We start from the raw sequence: 14,190 nt of genomic DNA on the forward strand, positions 1-14,190 counted from the left end.
AAGTGGCCACAGGAGCGAGGTGGGAGCCAGGAGAACGTGGCTCCCCAGAGAGAAGTTTCCACAAGAAGGACAGGGCTGATGCGGCCGAGGTGGACTTGGACGTGTCCTCTGGGTGTGACCAGTGGGTGGAGATCTTAGTGGGGCCACTTCAGTGGACTGAGAAGCCAGCCCAGGGGAAGAGGAGATGTGGGGTGCAGACGCCTCTCCAAGAGCCTGGGCTGTGAAACGGGGGGAACAATGCCAGGGGACATGGAGCTGGGAGTGGGTTTGTTTTTAAGGGGGGGCCACTGGGACGATGAATGACTTCAGGAAGGAGGCGGTAGCAATCGTCTCAGGTAGAAACTATGGTTTAGCTTGAACCCTGCTGTTTGGCATCTGTTCTTATTTGCTTTGTTTAATAATAGAAAAGTTATTTTAATTTTCTGAATTATATAAATCACCCCATTCGATTAAATACCCTATTGATTATAATGTGGATATCCCATTGGTTGTGGTCATACTGGTCTTAGGAAGCACATTTTCCTTTACCTGGGAAGGACAGCACAATTATCCCAAGGTCAGAGGGCTCCAGTTGAAGTATGGTACCTATTTGCTTTGTTTAACAATGGACAGGTTATTTTGATTTTCTGAATTGTATAAATCATCCCATTCGATTGAATGACTATCCCATTGATTGATATCTTACTGGTTATCGAAGCACATTCTTCTGTACCTGGGAAACAGGACAGCACAATTATCCTAAATTGTTTTAGTGGCCACAGATGGTGCGTTCCAGTGGACTCAGTGGTCCCAGGACCAGGACAGCGCAATTACTCTAAATTACCTCTAGATAATGAATTCCTGGCAACTCAGTGGTCTCAAGACCCGAGGGCTCTAGATAAGGTGTTTCTGTCAATTCAGTGACCCCGAGACCCAAAACTGTACTGAACATGCTTAATTCTGCTTCTGTAAACTGCTTTTTTGTGAACCAGGCTCCTCATTCCAAACCCTGGGATGTAATCAATACCTTTGTGATTTTTGCCTATAAGTCTGGTTTTGCCACCATCTTATCACTATGAGATTTGGGAATGGCCCCTCATAGTCCCGGATTGCAATAAATGTGACTCTTTAATTCGACTTCTTGAGGCGTCCTTCTGTGATTCGCGGGGTACACAGTTAACGTGTCCCTGTTACTCAGTGTTCCGAAGACCCAAAAGCTGTAATTTAGATAACAGGCTTAAGTCTGACCAGGTTCCTCATTCCAGACCCGAGGGCTCCAGATAATGTGTTTCTGTCAGTTCAGTGACCCCGAGACCCAAAACTATAATTTAGATAACATGCTGCTTCTGCTTCTGTAACTGCTTTTTTGTGAACCAGGTTCCTCATTCCAAACCCTGGGATGTAATCAATACCTTTGTGATCTTTGCCTATAAATCTGGTGTTGCGGCCATCTTATCACTATGAGATCTGGGAGAGCGAAATGCCCCTCATAGTCCCGGATTTGCAATAAATGTGACTCTTTAATTCGACTTCTTGAGGCGTCCTTGTGTGATTCGCGGGGCACATTACAACATTTTCTCTCACTGGTGCCCAACAGACGAGCTGTAAGGCACAGAAGGCAGGTTCTGCAAGGTTGGCATCTTGCTGGGCACGTGTGATGAAAGAGCCATAGGGGGCCCAGCCAGCTTGGCTCAGAAATGATGATTCAGCTGGTGGGGTGTCTGGAGGGTTAGAGGCGGAATCATTTTAGGTGGCATTGAGAAGCCCAAGGTGTGTCAATTGAAGTAGGTGAAGTGGTGGTATTTGTGGTTGAAAAGGTAAAGAACAAGACACTGAGGTGTTTGGTGGGTCTTTGTGGACAGCGAAGCCAAGGTCAGTGATGACAGACTGGGGAAGAGGGAGATGGTGGACGAGAAGCCCGGTTCATCGTGAATGATGGGAAATCTGGAAGAGTTAGACCAGTAACAGGTGGTGAAGGAAAGTCAGTGAAGCCGGGGGTGGGCCTCGCAGGAAGGGGATTCTACTCAAGGAGGAGAACAAGGCCCCAAGGCATCGTTGCCGGAGGAAGATGCTGCCGAGCAGCCTTGGATCTCAGGTACATCCCCAGTGAAGAGCGAGAAGCACCTTTCCGAAGGCGCACAGTGTCTGCTGGGAAGGCCGGGGTGCAGCTGGGCGAGGAGACCTCAGGGAACCCTCTGTGATGTTGAAAATGGGGTCGATTTTGAAAACAGGGGCTCCCAAGAGCACGGTGGACGGATTTGGGAGAGCAAGGAAAAGCAGTGGTGGAGGCAGGACAGGAAGAAGGAAGGGTGTGGGGAAGAGAGCCTGGGAGAGAAGAGAGCGCAGAGGCTTCATCTCCACGGGGGGACGTTGCCATGGAAGGTGATCATGATGCATAAAGTGGGGTGTCTGGAGGACTTGGCCTCATGAAGAGGAGAGACTCGCCCAACCAGTGTGGCTCGGTGGTTGAGCATTGACCTATGAACCAGGAAGTCAACAGTTTGATTCCCGGTCAAGGGCAGGTGCCTGGGTTGTGGGCTCAATCCCCAGTAGGGGGTGTGCAGGAAGCAGCTGATCGATGATTCTCTCTCATCATTGATGTTTCTACTGCTCTCTTCCTTTCCCTTCCTCTCTTAAATCAATAAAAAAATATATTAAAATTTTTTTTAAGGTAATCAAAAAGATCTATATATAGACCAGTGTTAACGCTCCAGAGAATGGCAGTTTTTCATCTACTTTTATACATTGTAATCAAAGGAGGAGACATAAGTGGGTGACATGAAATCCATTGGTGATAGATTAGGGAGGCGGGAGAAAGCAAAGGGGGGGACCACTGGGGTTGGATAAAAAGTAAAATGATGGACACAGGATTCTTTTACTGGGGTGGGTACAGGATAGTTAACAGTCAACAATTAACGTGATAACAATAACAATGAAGGGATTTGTGTCTCTGTCCTGGCACCCAGGGCATTTGGTTGTGCCCCAAGGGGTCCAGGAAAAAGGGAAGTTACAAGTTACCCTGACATCTCAAGGATGTTATCATAGCTGCAAAATGACAACAGGCTCAGTTAAGGTAAAGGTGACCTTGTCAGGGAAGATACCAGCCTAGGAGGTGAGTCCCGCCATAACTGCGTTTAGTTAAAGTTTAATTTCAGACCATCCCTGTGGTTACTTTAGGTCTTAGAGTTTGCAAGACCACCATGCAGGCCTCCCCTGAGCTTGTCAGGTTAGCCTGTGGCCCCTTTCGTCGACATATTTCTTCCATAATTCTTGTTTGTGTCATAATTCAGCCAGTTTGGGCCCTTGCTTATTAGTACCTGGGAGAGCAGTTTCGTGTACACGAGGCTTCATTTGTCTTTCTCTGACACTTGCTTCTTTAAATCCTAAAATAAGGAGTTAACCAAAGAAATCCCCTGCGTCTTCCTCGGTCCTCGGTGCGATTTGCGTGCTCCGGGAGGCAAAACCCAGCCCCTAGTTGGTGTAATTGACTCAAAAGCCTGATTCTCCTGGAGAAACGGGCTCTTTATAACTCCATTCAAGTAACTGCTCTGACTCAAAAGCTTTTTATGAAATTACCATGTACAACCAAATTGGTGCAGCTGAATCAAATGAATATCGGAGCTTAACATTCTTAATCGCAAACCTTCAATTTAACCAGCCATTTATCATCATCAAAAAGCAATCAATATGTTGATTGTGGTGACAGGCAAAATGGAGATGGAATTATTAGTAATTACCCTGTATTTGCAGCGCAAAGGGATGAAGAAAGAACTAAAAAGAAACTTTAAAGGCCGCTGCAGGGAGGGACTGGCCGCTGTGTTTTCAGAGTCGTGAGCTGTATTGATTGTAGTCTTTAAATAAATTGGATAACACAGGTTACTGTCAAACACGTGCATTATTCATGAAGCAGAGGCTTATGAATATGCAGATGTGGAAATGCATAAACGACTGGCCGGGCGCTCACCAACTCTCGCAGGAAGAGAACGGCTCAGACCCGAAGTGGAAATCAGCGAGGCAAACGCACTCACGTGGGCCACTCACGTGAAACATAAAGAGCATGAGAGATGGGGAACAAAGCCCGAACCCCAAGGCAGGCATTCGGACAAGGAAGGGGGCCCTGGGGGCCTTTTTAGCCTGGGAGCACTGGTGACCCCAGAGTCCTTCTTTTTTCTCTTAAAAATATACTTTTATTGACTTCAGAGCAGAAAGGAGAGGGAGAGATAAGAAACATCAATGATGAGAATCATTGATTGGCTGCCTCCTATACGCCCCCTACTGGAGATTGAGCCCGAAACCCAGGCATGTGCCCTTGACCGGAATCGAACCCGGGACCCTTCAGTCCGCAGGCCGACGCTCTATCCACTGAGCTACACCTGTTAGGGCAACCCTAGGGTCTTTCCTGCAGGCTCCAGGGGCCACTGAGTTTCCATGGCATTTCTGGTGTGGCCCTCGGACCCCTTCCGATCACGGTTTGGAGCTGGATATCGACACCTGTGGTTTGCTTGCTCAGGCCCATGTATGAAAGGATGAGAGAACATTCCGGAGCACCCCATTTCTTTTCTCAGCACGTCTCCACAGTGGCTATAAACTGTATTTTTAAATATTTATGAGCCCTACGTAGAAACTACGTAATCTTTGATATCATTGAGTCTCAGAATGACATATTTCAGTAAAAAATAAAATAGAGCCCTGACCGGTTTGGCTCAGTGGATAGAGCGTCGGCCTGCAGACTGAAGGGTCCCAGGTTCGATTCCGGTCAAGGGCATGTACCTTGGTTGCGGGCACATCCCCAGTGGGGGGTGTGCAGGAGGCAGCTGATCGATGTTTCTCTCTCATCAATGTTTCTAACTCTCTATCCCTCTCCCTTCCTCTCTGTAAAAAAATCAATAAAACATAAAATAAAATAAAATAAAATAGAGAATTTGTCCGAGGGCATCACAGAGAGAGTGCCATGAGGAGGCAGTGATTGGTGACCAGTGAGGGTGCCCAGTCAACGCAGCCGCCTGGGCCTCGGGGGGCTCCTGGGACAGGGGACCTTGAATTTTAAAACATGGGACGGTCTCAGGCAAACTGATGAGCTGGCCACCCTGCGGCAGGTCCTCACTTGAGGGGAGGCAGCTCCTGGGATGTGGGACTTACAGTGTTAAAGGCCGGGAGGCCCTGGGCCCACGGGAGGGTTGGTAACTCTGCCCAAACCACAGAGTGAAAAGCTCAGACTCCCAGGGGGGTGGGGGACCTTCTCATGTTGATCAACTTCCTAGAAGACTAATCTGCGACCTGAAAGCTAACCTATTGATTCACAAATTGTCTACATTTACCTGTGAGTGGGATCTTATGCATGCCCTAGGGCAGAGGTCAGCAAACTGCAGCTGGCGAGCCACATGCGGCTCTTTGGCCCCTTGAGTGTGGCTCTTCCACAAAATACCGCGTGCCACGTACAGTGCGATTGAAACTTCGTGGCCCATGCGCAGAAGTCGGTATTTTGTAGAAGAGCCACACTCAAGGAGCCGCATGTGGCTCCTGAGCCGCAGTTTGCGAACCACTGCCCTAGGGTACCCTGTTCCATTGTCAACATGGCTGAATTTTTTTTTTAAGAATACAGTATACAGCTCTGACTGGTGTTGCTCAGTGGATAGAGCGTTGGCCTGCAGACTGAAAGGTCCCGGGTTCGATTCCCGGTCAAGGGCACCTGTCCAGATTGCAGGCTCGATCCCCAGTAGGGGGCGTGCAGGAGGCAGCCGATCCGTGATTTTCTCTCATCATGGAAGTTTCTATCTCTCTCTCTCTCCCTTCCTCCGTGAAATCAATAAAAATATATTTAAAAAAAAAAAGAATACAGTATATAGCCCTGGCCAGTTTGGCTCAGTGGATAGAGCGTCAGCCTGTGGACTGAAGGGTCCCGGGTTCGATTCTGCTCAAGGGCACATGCCTGGGTTTGCGGGCTCGGTCCCCAGCGTGGGGCGTGCAGGAGGCAGCCAGTCAACGATTCTCTCTCATCATTGATGTTTCTATCTCTCTCTCCCTCTCCCTCTCTGAAATCAATAAAAATATATTTAATAAGTAAACAAATAAATAAATCATTTTAAAACAACAGTGACAAGCAGGCTGGGCTGTCTGCTTGTTCGCAAAGGTGCACCCTCACCATAACTGGTTTGGCTCAGTGGATAGAGTGTCAGCCTGAGGACTGAAAGGTCCCAGGTTGGATTCCGGTCAAGGGCATGTACGTTGGTGGTGGGCACATCCGCAGTGGGGAGTGTGCAGGAGGCAGCTGATGGATATTTCTCTCCCATGGATGTTTCTAGCTCTCTGTCCCTCTCCCTTCCTCTCTGTAAAAAATCAATAAAAAATATATATATTTTTAAAAAGGTGCACCCTCCACTTCGGGGTTCCTTTCCAGCTGCTCAGTCACCAAAGCACATTCGCGTCTCCCCGGTGTCGTCTCCCCGGTGTCCGGCGGGCACGGGGAGCGCCACCCTCGCTGTGTGTTTACGATGACAGCCTGCTCTCCAGCAGCTCCAGGTCCCTTACAGCAGGTCCTGGGGTGTGAAGTGTTGGGTAGCACGTAGACCCGAGCAGTCTGCGGCTTTCAGCGGGGCCTGTGCCCAGTGACAAGGCAGTAGCTGTTCTGACGCTGAATGCCTCGGCTCAAGACAGCAGGAAGGAGACTGCAGTGGGCGGCCGTGGCCGTGGCCGTGGCCGTGGCCGTGGCCGTGACCCTGCTGTGGCTTCAGAAGGCGTTTCCATGGTCGGAGGGTTCTCTAATGGAGATCAGGTATTTTGAAACGGAGCCTCGCCTGATGGATGTTCCCGATGATGGGCATCGCCCCAGGCTCCTCTGGAGCCCGGAGTTGGCCCCCAGCCCTGGCCCCTCCTCTCCTGCCAGCAGGTCCTTCGCCCGCTGGGGAAGCTCTGTACTGGCCGGTGAGCCTGAGGATGAGGGTAGTTGGCAGGAGGCCTTCGGAGTGGGGGCAGACCCATGGGGTGATCCTCGGCCCGTCTTCCTCTCCACCAGACCCTCTGCCCGATTCTCTAAGGCAGGGGCTTGGCCCTGAGCAGAAAACCGTTGGCTCCCTGACTGTCAAGAAGAGAGAGGAGGTATTTCTGAGAAGCCCGAGCCCCAGGTCTGAGCCCGGGTCGGCCGGGGCCAGGCTGCTTCTGTTCCCGCTCTGGCCTCGCTCTAAGCGGCTCCGCCAGCACGTCCTCCCCCGGTCCAGGTCCAGGTGCGTCGGCCGGGAAAGCCGCACCAGGTGCCCAGTGCCCGTGGGGACAGATGCTGAACACCCGACGGCGGGGCTTCGGCCTCCAGAGAAGTGGGTGCAAGTGGAGGGCGGGGCTAGCGCGGGGGCGGGGCCAACTCAGACGTGCAGTCCGCGCAGGGGAGGGGGCGGGGCCAGATCATGGGCGGGGCCAACTCAGGTGCGCAGGGGAGGGGGCGGGGCCAGCTAGGGGCGGGACCAACTCAGGTGCGCAGTCAGCGCAGGGGAGGGGCGGGGCCAGCTAGGGGCGGGGCCAACTCAGGTGTGCAGCCAGCGCAGGGGAGGGGCGGGGCCAGCTAGGGGCGGGGCCAACTCGGGTGCGCAGCCAGCGCGGGGGCGGAGCCAGCTAGGGGCGGGGCCAGCTCAGGTGCGCAGCCAGCACAGGGGAGGGGCGGGGCCAGCTAGGGGCGGGGCCAGCTCAGGTGCGCAGCCAGCGCAGGGGAGGGGCGGAGCCAGCTAGGGGCGGGGCCAGCTCAGGTGCGCAGCCAGCGCAGGGGAGGGGCGGAGCCAGATAGGGGCGGGGCCAGCTAGGGGCGGGGCCAGCTCAGGTGCGCAGCCAGCGCGGGGGCGGGGCCCGCTCAGTTGCGGAGCGGGAGGTCCGCTATGAGGACGACGCTCTAAGTAAGTGGGCTCCCGGGACAGGCGAGGTGGTGCCCGCGGGTGAGGGCGAGGCCGGCCGGCCGGCCGCTGTGATGCGCAGAGCGGGAGCGGGAGCGGGAGGTTGCGGGGCAGAGCGGTCGGGACGGATCCCCGGGAAGGGCCTTGCATGGCGCTCGCGGGCCGGGGCTGACCCCGAGGAGGTGCTCGCTCACCCCAGGCCTTCCGCTCACCTCGTCCGCGTGCCTGCGGCCGGCACTCGTGCTGGGGGCAGCCCGGGCCGGTGAGGAGCTCAGGGCTGGAGACACAGCGGGAAGGGACGCCGTCCGGCGGCCGGCGAGGCGGGGCCTGGGCGGGCTCCCCCCCGGCCCGTGGGCGCCTTGTGCGGGGGCGGCCGGCAGCATCTGTGCCCACCCACTCCGCCTGGGTCCCGTCTCCAGGGGGCCGACCAGGGTCTCGGACCCACAGGGTCTCCGGCGCTGCCAGCTGCTCCTGTGGGGCGGGGGGCGGCGGGGACCGCTGGGCACTGGCCGGTGCCGGCGGGGTCAGCACACCAGCCACAGGGAGAAGCGCGGACACCCCCGAGCGGACCCGGGGCTCCCCCTCAGGTCCTCCGTGACCCGCGGGGACGAACCCAGGGCAGTGAGCGTCCCCAGCGAGCGCTCCGGGGACCCGGCACCTCCCTCTCCCCCTGGACGAGCCACCAGCTCCCCGAGAACCGTCCTCGCGCTCAGATCGGTCTGTGCTGGTGCCCGTGTGAGGACCGTGCAGTCGGGCTACACGGCAGCGCAGTGACTGAGGACGTGGGGAGTGGGTACAAGTGGGACCCTCTGGAGCAATTTGATAAAAACACACCCTGTCAGTCTAATGCGGGCAGGAACGATCGTAACAGGTAGAAAAACTGTGAACATCTACAAGATGTACGTTCTCGCTCTTCCTTAAAGGATCCCCAGCTGGAAATTGTTGGCAATGCATTATGGACCTGGATTAGATTTTTTTTTTTTAAAGTCTGTGAAGGCCCTGACCGGTGTGGCTCAGTGGATAGAGCGTCGGCCTGCGGACTCAAGGGTCCCCGGTTCGATTCCGGTCAAGGGCATGCACCTGGGTTGCGGGCACATCCCCAGTGGTGAGTGTGCAGGAGGCAGCTGGTCGATGTTTCTCTCTCATCCATGTTTCTAGCTCTCTGCCCCTCTCCCTTCCTCTCTGTAAAAAATCAATAAAATATATATATTTTTAAAAAGTCTGTGAAGTACAGTCTCCAAAGGGAAGGCCTGAGCTCTACACAGAGATGTAGAAATAAATGCATGTTGGTGGGTGTTAAGTTAAAAGAGAGTGTTTAACCCACGTGTGGCCTTTATGATTCTCCATTTCGAGGTGATGAGCTCCATGCCCCACTGCTCCGTGTAGGAAATGGGGCATTTGGTTCTTGCTGGGATTTTCCGAGCTCAGAGACAGTGTGCTGTGGGGTAGGCAGTGAAGGGAGAGTAATGTTCATTTGTGATTTTTTCTTTCCTTCTCTCTCCTGACCCTTGTCAAATCATGCTCTCGACGGAGGGCTCTGTTGAGGGCAGAGTGAATCGTTGGCAGGAAATACTCAGCTATTTAAGGTTAAGCCAGTGTGTTCAACTATCCCCACACTCAGCTGTGGAGCGTGTCTGGGAGAGGAAGCTGACATGTTTCGGAGACCTCGCATTTCTGTCGACACCGGGTGAAAGCACCGATAAAAACCCTCGTATGCATCCCTCGTGTGTTTTTCCTCTTCCTGTTAGAGATAGGATGAAAGGCTAGCTCCTGGGCTGGGTGTGTTTACCTTTATCTGTCACCAAATGTATATGAGAAAAGTTTCAACACAAATGAAATCAATGGATTATTTCCTATTTTTAACTCATAATTCTTTTTAAAATATGTTTTTTTATTGATTTTAGAGAGAGAGGAAGGGAGACACAACAATGAGAGAGAAACATGGGTTAATTGCCTCCTGCACGCCCCCTACAGGGGATGGAGCCTGCAACCTGGGCATGTTCTCTGACCAGGAATAGAACCGTGACCTCCTGGTTCATAGGTCGACACTCAGCCACTGAGAAACACCGGCCGGGCTGCTCATGATTCTTATTTCCAAAGCAAATACCAGTGATCAATAGTACATGTGACACGTTTGCCAAAGGAATACTATGCCTTTTATATTCCTTGCAATATAAATAATGTCAATTTTTGCTACACATCACAGCGAATCATAATAAACTAAGTAATGAGGAGCTAAATATTGATTTCTCTTATTTTTATAACTTATTATAAAGTGAATGAATTATCCTAATCTTCGGTTGCCTTCTTTAAAGTACATGGTTTGTAATTTACTTGTCAATGGCTTTTAATATGCTTCAAAATAAGATTCAACGTGCTCATTAGAACTGAAAGATGAAGTCAGACTGCTGAAAGGAAGTGAGCCTGGCTTGGCGCTTAGGTTTGACAAAGAAGAGTCTTTGCTCGTTGGGACAAATGTACAGCTCCAAGATTTTGACAAAAATATTATTTTATTTTATTTTTTAAAATATACTTTTATTGATTTCAGAGAGGAAGGAAAAGGGAAGGAGAGACAGAAGCATCAACGATGAGAGAAAATCATTGATCGGCTGCCTCCTGCACACCCCATACTGGGGATCGAACCCGTAACCGGGCATGTGCCCGACCGGGAATTGAACTGTGACCTCCTTGTTCATATTAGCCACACCGGCTGGGCCAAAAATATATTTTAAATGTGTGACACAATAAATTTTACTTAAAAATACTATATTGGCAAGAAAGTATTAAAATTAATAATATTTTCATTTCCCCTCCTTTTTCTGGGTGTGTTGGGGTAAACAGGTACTTATAAGAGCAAAAATAACTGGTACAATGAACAGTTGTATAAGTCTTGGCAAAGTCTTTTTTTGGTATTTTTCATAAAATCTTAAGTGGATTGTAATGAAGGACTGTAAGGGCTGGATAGTAAATCCTTTTGCCAGTTGGGTAGCTTTTAATTCTTTGCTTTCGGCAAAATTGAAGGCAATCAAAATATCAGTGTAAAACATCGAAAATCATGTGTGACGGAAGATCACAGCATGATACATTACTGAGTTCAAAGAACTGAGTGACGATTTAGTGATAAAACCCTTCCCTTGCCATGTACTTACTGTCCGAATATGGTTTCTCTGAGCTTACTTCTAAACAAAAGGTTAAGGATATAATTGATGCTAAACTCGTGCTCATTCTGGCAGGAAGTAATATTCATCCACAGATCTCTAAACTAATTTTTAAGGTCCCATTCATCTTATTAAGAGATTGACTCCCAATGCAATTTTTATTTTTGTTCAATGCGTTTTAATAAAAATTTGTAATACATATATATTGTTTTAATCAGTTGTGGATTAATAATTATACTGATAATCTAGAGGAAGGCTATTAATTTTGAGTGTCAATTTATAGAGATATTTTTGGTTTACTTATTATTTTTCAATATATTTTATAGATTTTAAAGAGAGGAAGGGAGAGAGATAGAGAGTTAGAAACATCCATGAGAGAGAAACATCTATCAGCTGCCTCCTGCACACCCCCTACTGGGGATCGAGCCGCAACCAAGGTACATGCCCTTGACCAGAATCGAATCCCGGACCCTCCTGTCCTCGGGCCTACGCTCTATCCATTGAGCCAAACTGGTTATGGTGAGATATTTTTGTTTTAGAGCAAGATAGTAGGGGGTCGATAAAAGACTTCAAGCCATGGAGCATAGTTCATTGGGATGAAATCATTCAGGGGAAAGGAAATGGGAAAGTGAGTTCAAGGAGAAAAGGGAATCATAAAATTTTCTATTGTTAAAGAAGAAATGTTCATGTTTTTTTAAAAGAATGATGGGCATATCAAATTGCTATGGTATTTAGATTCCATTGCACCCACTTTAAAGTGTTGTATGAAGACTCTTTTAAAATGACCATGACAGTATGTTAGCAAGGATATCCTTTGCAACTACTTAAACTTAAATGAAAAAATCCGATGTCAGCTCGGACTTGTGGAAAGGGGTACAGTTCTTCAAAACGCTTTTGAGACTATCCCTGAAATGTAGGGTCCCTGAGTTGTAAGAGGGAACGGGCAATGGTGCGCTGGTCTGAGGCAGCGTCTCATGGGGAAGACGGCCTGGGGGCCAGGGTCCCTTCGGTAATGAGTGGGGTGCACTCTCTGCCCACCTCTGCGAGGGCTCCTGCCCTGGTTCCAGGTGCCCTGCAGGTAATCTCCCTTCTGTGAGCCATTTTGTTTAGGCAAAGTTTACCACAATGAATTCCCTTTCTCAGAGCATAGTCGTTCATTCCAACAAAATATACCTGTTTACACAGAATGGGTAGGTTTAGAAAAACGCAAAAAGTGTGATGTGATGGAGAGCTGAACTGTGGGCCTGACGCTCTTATCCCAAGCCACGGGGAAGCTCACAGTGAGCGTGATCTACTTAACGGGACTTATTTGGCTTATGTGGTATTTAAAAAAAAATGTTTAAGTTAGTTGGCAAGTTTTATTATTATTGTTTGTTACAGATTTTTAGAGAGGAGAGGGATAGAGAAAACATCCATGAGAGAGGATCATAGACTGGCTGCCTCCTGCACGCCTCCTACTGGGGATCATGACTGGGAATCGAACTGGTGACCTCCTGGTCCCTGGGCCGACGCTCAACCACTGAGCCACACCGGCTGGGCTCGTTGACAAGTTGTAAAAAGCAGGAGAATTCACATAAAAATCCAGCTTTCCAGCTGGTCCTGGACAATGAGAACGTCTAGGGGCGCTGGGCTGGCACAGGCACGAGGGAGCGCCGGTCTGCTGAGATGTGGGTGGCCCCCATTTTGGGAGCTTACCCTTGCCCTCCTGTTTGCTGCTGCCCCACCTCCCCTCCTTCCTGTGCTGCCCTATGGCCACAGACTGAGTTGACTGTGGGTGTCTGCTACTTCCCATTGGTTGTGGACTCTTAGAGACGGCAGATCTGCATTGCATCGCCGCGGTCCATCCACCTGCATCAGTGGGCCGTGGGTTCCGGTGGCCATGGAGACTCCTGCTGGGACAGGACGTGTCCCTCTAGTCCCTGCTCCTGTGGAGCTCCCGCAACGCGTTCCGGGTAAAGTGCCCTGAAAGCCTGGCTTCCCCCGAGGAAGGTGTGTATTTCCCCCCAAAGACCATGAGAACCAAGCAACTGATTGTGTTTACTTTATTTTTTTGCTTTGGCTCCGGAAAGCTCTAAGCCAGGTTGAGGCTTTTCTCTCTGCCGGAAGCCGGTCCATCCTTGCTGCTTGACACAGTCGCTGCAGGAAAGAAACATCTGCACAGCATATGTTTCAATGGACCTGGCGTATATAGCATACTGTTCTTAATATGTTTGCTCTCCTTAGTGCCATGTGTTTTAACCAAGGTCACCTCTCCGAGAAAGGTTGTTTCCCCAGGTGGGGATTTTTCCCTGAGATTAGGGAGGGGATACAACCCCTTAATTAAGTGCCAGGCGGGTAGTTAAGCTACATAATCTTTACTCCCTGGAATGGAGATAAGAAACGCCCTAACCTTTGTAATAGAAATTGACAGGATTAAAATCAACTGGTATAAATACAGATGTAACAAGACAACAAGAGACAGAACCTAGAAACAGAATCTATCGAGAGAACCTGGCTGAAGAACCTAGAGAGAACCTACACACAGAACCTAGAGACAGAACCTAGTGAGAGAACATGGCAAAAGATCCTGGACAGAACCTGGCTACAGAACTTGGCAGGAGAACCTGGAGAAGCTGGATGGAGAACCTAGCGAGAGAACATGGCACCAGAACTTGGCTACAAAACCTCTGGTGCGAGAACCTTGCTATGCTGATCAACTGACGTAGCCTCCATGTCATTCCTTCTTCGCCAACTCTGTCCACACCTTTGGGGACCCCTGGACCTGCTGGGGCTGGACCCCAGCATGCAGACACTCGACCAAGTTCCTGCGAGTGATGAGCCTGTATTCCTCACATGGCAAATTGGAACCTATGGCTATGGTTACAGTTGGGATTAGCCCTGTTTTTGGTGTGAAGAAACTTTCTTTTCTTAGTTTTAAGTCCCGGGCCCTGTGGTCAAGCTCCAGGCCCTGTGTCATGGCTCTGTCCACAGGGGGTGCTCACCGCCACAGTTCTTAGTTTCAAGCCACTTTAAATTCTTTTCATTATTTTTAAAAATATTTTTATTGATTTCAGGGAGGAAGGGGGGAGAGAGAGAGAGATAGAAACATCAATGATGAGAGAATCATTGATTGGCTGCCTCCTGCACGCCCCCCACTAGGGATCTAGTCTGAAACCCCTGAGCATGTGCCCTTGACCGGA

The sequence above is a fragment of the Myotis yumanensis genome, unplaced genomic scaffold, assembly GCF_028538775.1.
Source record: "Myotis yumanensis isolate MYYU_CA2020_CCGP unplaced genomic scaffold, mMyoYum1.0.hap1 SCAF_4, whole genome shotgun sequence".
Classification (NCBI taxonomy): Eukaryota; Metazoa; Chordata; class Mammalia; order Chiroptera; family Vespertilionidae; genus Myotis; species Myotis yumanensis.